The sequence below is a fragment of the Rosa rugosa genome, chromosome 5 (genome assembly GCF_958449725.1).
Source record: "Rosa rugosa chromosome 5, drRosRugo1.1, whole genome shotgun sequence".
Taxonomy (NCBI): Eukaryota; Viridiplantae; Streptophyta; class Magnoliopsida; order Rosales; family Rosaceae; genus Rosa; species Rosa rugosa.
The window spans coordinates 15,892,382-15,900,661 of NC_084824.1; the positions used below are offsets into that span (position 1 = coordinate 15,892,382).

At 39.7% G+C, this 8,280-nt stretch overlaps 1 long non-coding RNA gene across 1 annotated transcript; it reads right to left on the reverse strand.

Annotated features, from left to right (window-relative positions):
• Nucleotides 1–1,568: 1,568 nt before the first annotated feature.
• On the reverse strand, nucleotides 1,569–3,351 carry LOC133708637 (uncharacterized). The gene is made up of 3 exons (XR_009845932.1): nucleotides 3,312–3,351; nucleotides 2,757–2,817; nucleotides 1,569–1,710 (listed from the first exon to the last, which is right to left on the reverse strand). It is a non-coding gene; the product is annotated as an uncharacterized LOC133708637 (long non-coding RNA).
• Between the last annotated feature and the right edge of the window lie 4,929 nt (nucleotides 3,352–8,280).

Here is an 8,280-nt window from a genome sequence, read left to right on the forward strand (position 1 = left end):
AACCGGAGTTGCAGAGGTGAGAGAGAGAGAGCAAGAGCTCGGGGACGAGAGAGAGAACACGCGGGGGAAGAGAAAGAGAAAAAGAAAAAGTTACCGGGCACAGTGAAAAATTCAAATATATACTACTTACCATGAACAGTAATTTTCACATTTTCGCTTATAACTTTTGCATACGAGCTCCGATTTTTACGTACCACATATGTACGCGCTCGGTTTAACGTCCCCTACAACTTTCATGAAGAACATTTTCTCAAATTTTGACCCGAACAAAAAGTCAATTTTTAGGGCCACTAAAAGCACTAAACCGAAAGTAAAAGTGAAAGTAAAGGTCGTTTACCGTCCAAATGACTAGTAAACAGGTAAATTGAGATACGGGACGTTACAATCTCCCCTCCTTATAAAATTTCGCCCTCGAAATTCACACGGACAAATAGCAACTACACACGTCCCCAAATGTCACTTACATAGCCGATCACGTCATATAACGCATCTTCCGAAACTCGTCGTCAGAACCGATATCTCACAGCTTAGCCCATTACCACCAGTAATAGCACCAAAATATTAAGACCACTCAATTCCTCCAAAGCAATCCTCTACATGTATTAAACTCAAACAACAAAACACCATTCACCAAGTCTTCCATAAACGGTATCCATGATAGAGAACAAATGGCACTCGTCCAATATCTTGTATCAAACACCACAACACTCGGATCCGAAAGTGGTCCCACCACATAACGATCCAATTTCCTCGAATTAATCACCACTAGAATACTCCACCATTATCAGTGACCATAGTCACTTGAAAACACGGCATCTAGCCATAAAAATTCAAAATATTTATTCAATTTCCTCTTGTAAATGGTTTCCAACACTGAGGTTCCCAAAGAATCACCAAAAACTTCCAATAATATTTCAAATGCTACATAACAACCAATCACAACACAAAACACGTTTCCTCGAAACTTGGTTCCAAGTCAAAACCACCATTAGTTCCAATCCCACCAACGATCCTGATTCCGAAACAATTATATCATCCAGAGGCAGCCCAAAGCTATCGTCACTCGTCTCAGACACTCAAACACAAACTTGAACTCTGGTTTCCGCACCATAATCCATGCCCCAACAAAATGGTTGGCAACGAGGAAAAGACAACCACAACATTTTCCTCGAATCACATTTCGTAGTACAACTCGAAACTCTAGAGTAGTTTTACTCTACCATCACCAGGGATAGGCGCAAGACACTTAATCAATCGAATACACAAAGGAAACCCTAGGAGGTCGGCGTACAAGAGGCATAGCACCAGAAGAAAACCAACTAGCTTTGTACCTTACACACTTGATGTATACCACAGTACCGAAGAGTACACGATGGGGAACCGCTGCAGTCGGGCCATCACTCGAGAGGTACTGGGCAACACCAAGCATATAAGGTAACAGAATAGAAACGAGTCTACAGAACCTAACAACCTAATGCTCTGATACCAAAATGACAGGACCCGCCCCGAATTTCATCCAGAAATCTGAGGTGGCCCTGCGGGGCCCACCTTAGAGATAACCCTACCGAGAACTGGTCGAGTCACCCCTAAAGAGGACTACCCAAAATAGTAACCCACAATAGATCAGAGCCAAACAAAGAAGCGCGGAAGCTATTCGTCAACTATGCCTCGATCCATGTACGCCCGACCTCAACTAATAGCGCCTGCAAACTGGGCATTAGAAACCGAAGGGCCCAGGGGAAAGTAGACGAAAAACGTTAGCGTGAGTGGACAAAAATAAACAATTTAAAAGAAAAAGGATTTCATACTTTCCCACATTTATTTCATTAAAAACCTCGATGCATGCACAAATGGTAAAACACATTTAGCTTTAAATCCAAGGATTTCAAAACGATAAACCGACTAGCCTCGCTAGTCAAAACATTCGAAAATAATGTATCGTAAAACCGAAATCTCGTTTCTCAAGAAGATAAGACCAGCCCCGCTGGCTACAGTGAAAATCGGACTAGCCCCGCTAGTCAAGCAACGATAAAATATGGGGAAGAAGTTTCACCATACGAAAGAAGGGAGCCTCCCAGGCTCGGGTCGGAGTGTCCCACACTCTGGAGCATCCCATGCTCTGCTCTTACTCACCCACAAACACATAGTAAGCAGGGAGGAGTACTAATAGGCTAGCTAGCAATAAATATGACGACCCAGGTATGGCGGGTAAAAACTAATAAAATCCAATAAATCCTTAAGGCTTCCCCATGTCCCACGAATAAAGAAAACACGGGTACGATTCCCAACCGTACCCGGAAATTCTCGTAAACGTCGTATAAATCAACAGCGTGTCCCACACGCTAAGAAAATAATTAGATCATCAACAAGGCATTCCCTATGCCAAAACCGAAAGTCGATAGATAAATAAGAAATAACTGCATCGAAATCCCATTTCGAAAAGCTTTCCAGAAATCTCAAAACAACGAATAGAAATATAATTAATTCCGGAAATCACCTCGGAAAAATAATTCGTCCAAATTCAACATCAATTATAAATTCGAATCCGAGCATAACAAATTAATAATCAAAATTCACAACCAGTATAAATCATAATTACTTCATGAAAATCATTATTGAAAGCAAATCCACGAGATAAATTGAAATCAAATTCCAAAATCAATTCATATGCTCGGAAAATAATATGTTAATTAAATAAAGCATACTTTAATAAATAAATGCATGCATCACTTATTTGAAAATAAAAGTCCACTCACAGTACTAATGGGCGACCACGCAAACGAGTTCCTTCATCTAGCCGTAGCTCGCAACATTGCCCTGTACACAATTATATTTCCGTAAACGGCAATTCGAATAAAATAAATACGAACCTAAACGAAACCCAAAAATCTCTATCTCCAATACTTCTCAAATTCCACCCAAATCTCTTCCACAACACCAATTCCTCAATCTACATATTCCACAATGAAAACGAGGGAAATCCAACGGCCGGATTTCCCACAATTCCATCACAAAACTTCAAACTTCGGAAATTCACAAACAATTCCAAACTCCTCCAAAATTCACCAAACTTCACATACAAGCTCTATGATAATTATAGAATTTAACTAGCCAGAAAAAGAAATTAAAAAGCTACCCTAGCCGCCGCCACCGCCACCAGCTCCGTTGGCCACCAAACTTTGGCAGCAGCACCTACTCAACGGACCCAACGTTTTATTCAACTACGACTAAGCCAGAAAACGTCTAGAACTAGTTCAACAATTAAGGTAAACATTGAACCCGAAACCGTGAATAGTGCAAGAATTTCAAACCTTCAATTCTTCCTCCACGCTTCAAATCGCTGCAAAATATTTGGGAAGCATCATCTACATCGCAAGGCGCTTCCAAATGATTATGGTTCGTCGCCGGAGGTGGCCGGAATCGGGAGAAACTGGCGTTGACCACTTCTGCTACAGTGAAACTTCCACAGCTCGATGCGTCATTTTCCGGCCAAGCCGCCATGAGCCATCACCGCAGGCACCAAGAGGAGGTCGAGACGAGTCCGTAGCCACCGGTTTTACGCTTTTTGGTGGCCGGAAAGGGAAAGCAACCGGAGTTGCAGAGGTGAGAGAGAGAGAGCAAGAGCTCGGGGACGAGAGAGAGAACACGCGGGGGAAGAGAAAGAGAAAAAGAAAAAGTTACCGGGCACAGTGAAAAATTCAAATATATACTACTTACCATGAACAGTAATTTTCACATTTTCGCTTATAACTTTTGCATACGAGCTCCGATTTTTACGTACCACATATGTACGCGCTCGGTTTAACGTCCCCTACAACTTTCATGAAGAACATTTTCTCAAATTTTGACCCGAACAAAAAGTCAATTTTTAGGGCCACTAAAAGCACTAAACCGAAAGTAAAAGTGAAAGTAAAGGTCGTTTACCATCCAAATGACTAGTAAACAGGTAAATTGAGATACGGGACGTTACAAAAAATATATACTTGATGTTATCCAGCCGTCCAATTCTATTGGTGCAAGTGCACGTCAATATACGGAATACTCTCTCTACAAAATATTGAGAAATTAACTTGTGCGACTATGAATAAATTAAAAATTTTACGAAATTCACACAACTTCGTGACTTTTTTTTTTTGAATAGCTGAATTCTGATGATTTTTTTTTTTGACACCTAAACTCCTGAAGCCAGAGCGAGACGGTGAGCTCAATTTTCAATCAAAAGTCTCATTTTCTCTCCAAGAGTCGTTGACTGTGTGTTTCAGTCACTTAGGTGGTGTTTGTTACATGGGATTGGATGGGATTGGACATGCTTATCAGCTTGGGTTACACTAATCCCATGTTTGGCACAAACCAGGACTGTTTTAAATGAGACTCTAGAGTCCCAAATTCTCTCTCACACCTTCTACCATAGAGCCCCCAAAAACCATGGGACTATGGAAGCTCTCATGCTCACCTTCTACTGAATTCTCGTTCTGCTCTCCTTCTCAACAACTTTCACCAATTCTGAGATTAAACACAAGAACACCTCATTTTCTAGCCCCAATTGAACCCGGAACCTCCGCCATAGAAGGTTGTAGCCACGGTGGCTGAATACCCAGAAATCAAATCTTCCAAAATGTTATCGAATTCAAAACCATGTATACTAGCATGTTGAACACGAAGAACAGATCAACGCTCCCCGACTTCAGTATTCCCAAACATATGGCTTCCAGGACGTAACCGGCAGCCATTTTTGAGCTTCACCGACGACCCAACAGTACAAAAGGGCCCAATTGAAACACCCTGATCGTAAAAACCAAAACCCACAACCACACTATGAGTTTCAAGCATCGCTGAGTGGCTAAGAACGGCATTGGGGTGAACGATCACAGAGGGGTGAATGAAGCCATCAGAAACTGTGCTGCAGAAGAAGCGTCGTCGCAGAGAGAGAGAGCTCTGGTTGTTCAGGGCAGTGAATAAGAGCTCTGGTTATACAGAAACTACAGGAGACCCCAGATTTTCGAGGCCCGATTCTCTCTCCACACCCAGCAACCAGACCAGCCGAGGCTAGAGGAACGTCGACGACGACGAGATGGATCAAACCCAATCGGTGCGCCTGCCGGAGGTGGCCTGATGGCAGAGTTCCGATCAGCTGCCGCTTAGTGCTTCCCTGGTCTTCAGGTCGATGGTGTTGGCTTTAATTTTAGTCCTGACTGACCAAACATGGGTTAGGGAATAATATAGTATAATCCAAGCTTGAGGAGTCCAGGACTCTCATAGAAATTAAGGTGAGGTATGACAGTCCGGTGAAACAAACACCCCCTTAGTGTCTGTGTGATGGAGATCGAGCCTTGAATGATATTAAAATCATTTAAAATTTGAAGATATACAGAGCTAGCTTAGCTAGCATGCCCTACATATTTATTTACTTAACAGTCAAATTTGTGTTTTAAGCGCAGTTAAACAAAAACAAAAAAAGTGGGTGATGGTTGAAAATAATTAACTAGAAATTTTGTGGTCCAGGGTTAATATTTGTCAGTCTTGGAGACAAACAAAGATGCCCCATGAGCTTTCATTTTCCTTACTATCATATAATATCTGGCAAATTTTTGTCTCCTATTACCAAAGCCTTGGCGTCCCCGTCTATCTGTACCATATCTATGCGGCTAAGGATACCGAAAGGGTTAGTGATCGGGCCTCTCCACGGACTTTTCATCGTGGATTAATGAATTTTTCTTTTTTAAGATCATGACGGGTAGAGATGACTATTGTTTCTCTCTTTATAGTTATTTTATTATGACTTTTAAGACAATTTGTCGAGCACATTGCCTTACACGATTTCTAAAAATAGAAAGAAGTAAAACATATGCAATAGTTTCTCAGATTTAGAGACTAGTGCTAAACTACTAACGAAATTAATCTAAGCATTATTGTCTTTAAAAGGTAAATAACAAAGAGCGTAAAAGTAGATTAAATTTAGGTGATTTACATACTAGGGCTAAATCAAACTGAAATTAATCTTCATGTAACTCCGTCATAAAATGAGTATGATCAATTCTCTTAATTGACATACCTTATTTTATTTTGCTGATAGAATTTGAGAAGTTTTTTCCGCGGAAGCAAACAGAGAAAACTGATACATTGTGATAGTCCTTCCATTACTAACGGAGTGTCTACATTATCACCAGAAAATCACCCACAAACCCTAGCCTCGCCCATTATAGCTCCTCATCTTGTAATCAGGTATTTTGCAACAAAACAAAACAAGTGTTTCACAAAACACGTGTTTCACTTATGATGGACTAACTTGTCTTATTTTCAACTAGAAGCGTGGATCTAATTGGGCGATTATATACGCCAAGGACTATTTGAGATGAGAAAATGAAGACAAGGAGGATAAGCTAATCATGGAGATGTGGTTTTGCAGAGAGCTACATGGGTAATGGAATGCCACTCGCCGCGCGCCTTTGCTTCTTTGGTATCCAGTAATAGAGATTACTAGACGTCTAGAGCAACTGTGGATAAGACAACCTTTTCTTTTCAATTCCATGTTTTCTTTTGGGATGTGCACAATCTTGTACTTTGACTCAACTTGATGTGAACAAAAATTATATTCGAGCACTTTTTCTCTAAAACAATAGTAACAATTATGATGATAATCAATATCTATTATTAATTCTAATTATCAAAAGATGCAATTTCTTTTATTGAACAATTTAATCACAGAAAATATGCTTCAACTAAAACGAGATTTTTTTTTCTACTCTTTGTCTTTGTCTTTTTGTTTAATTTATAATCGAGTACCTTGGTTCGTTAGTTGTTAAATTCTCTCGTTTTGTTTTGATCAAATACACGAGAGTTAGGTTCCTTTATTTTGTATTATTTCTCTCAAATCTCATAATGTTTAAGTTCATTGGAACATAATCAATGACTTACTTAGTAACTGAGGAGGTATTGTCTTTTTGGTAGTGTAGTAAATTTGTTGACCAAGATTGTTGATCGACAATATCTCAAGTTATGGTTGGTAATGTAAGAAGTTCTTTTCCGTAGGCAATATTTCTTGTATAGAAAATCAATGAATTTGATTCAAATGAAGTAGAAAAAGTTGAATTTTTAGAGGGGATAAAAAGGGAGAGCATTCTCTGAAAATAGATTTCCTCTATTTTTAGAGGAGGCTCCTAACTACTTACAGGATGTTCTTTATGAGGACTTTTGTAAAGCTTTTATAAGCGCTCGAGGTTTAGGTATTACATCTCCCCGATGCGACAATCTATAATAAATAATAACTTGGACGTGTGAATGTGCCTCCCAGCTTGATTGGGTTTCAAATCCCTTTTCGAAAAAAAAAAAAGGGAGAGCATTCTCTGAAAGTTATTGATGTCCACACAATATTTGATTTATTGACCCCGCATACAACAAATTTAGATTAAATTGTCCGTTCGACTATCATACTGTGTCGTCCCATTTTCTCTCAACCGTAACGCACCCGATTTTGTAGTATATTTATGTCGTATAGTTATGACATCATTTTGTATCAAAAGGTCAAAACCATTTTGCAGGTATATATGTTAACTTCTTCTTCTTTTTCAATTATTTTTTTCTCACTAGTAAATTGGCTCAATTTTTATTTCACCAAGCCCGCATGAGCAAGAATGAACATTACGCTTGTTTTTTCAGTTAGTTGACATGTCAAGTCATGTCATTTATAACGTAAATTGATTCATAATTATGTTAATGACGATAATATTACCAAAATTGTGCAGTAAGATCGACCATAGGAGGCATCCCAAGGTTTTTTTTCTTGCTTTCTCTTGGGTTGGGAGTATGGTGCTTAACAATATCCGGAAAAGACACCAAATCTTAAAAAAAATGGAAGTGAAATTTGGTTTTGCCGCCAACTGAAAACATGTTTTTGCCCCCAAATTCCCAAAAGTGATGACAAGGCGGGGTGAGAGGGGCAGTGGGTTTGACCTATCAAACGGGGCAGGAAGCAACAATCTCTGACTCACCCCTCCATCCCTCTTTTTCCTGTCCTTCTCTGATTTCCATCCCCAATTAATCATTCCATAATTATATATTTCCTCCCTTAAAAAAAAAAAAAAAATTTGAAAACGAATTGAAATTCACAAACAGAGACAAATCCCCTATTTCAGATATGGCGCCCTTTTTGTTGATTCCGCCAAACCCCCTTTTGGCGGGGTTGGATCAAATTGTGGTGTTTTCTGTAAGCAGGGCCATTCCCGTCATTTCCCAACTCCCAGGGCTAGGGTTTCGCATCCCATTTATATAAAGAGAGGCAAT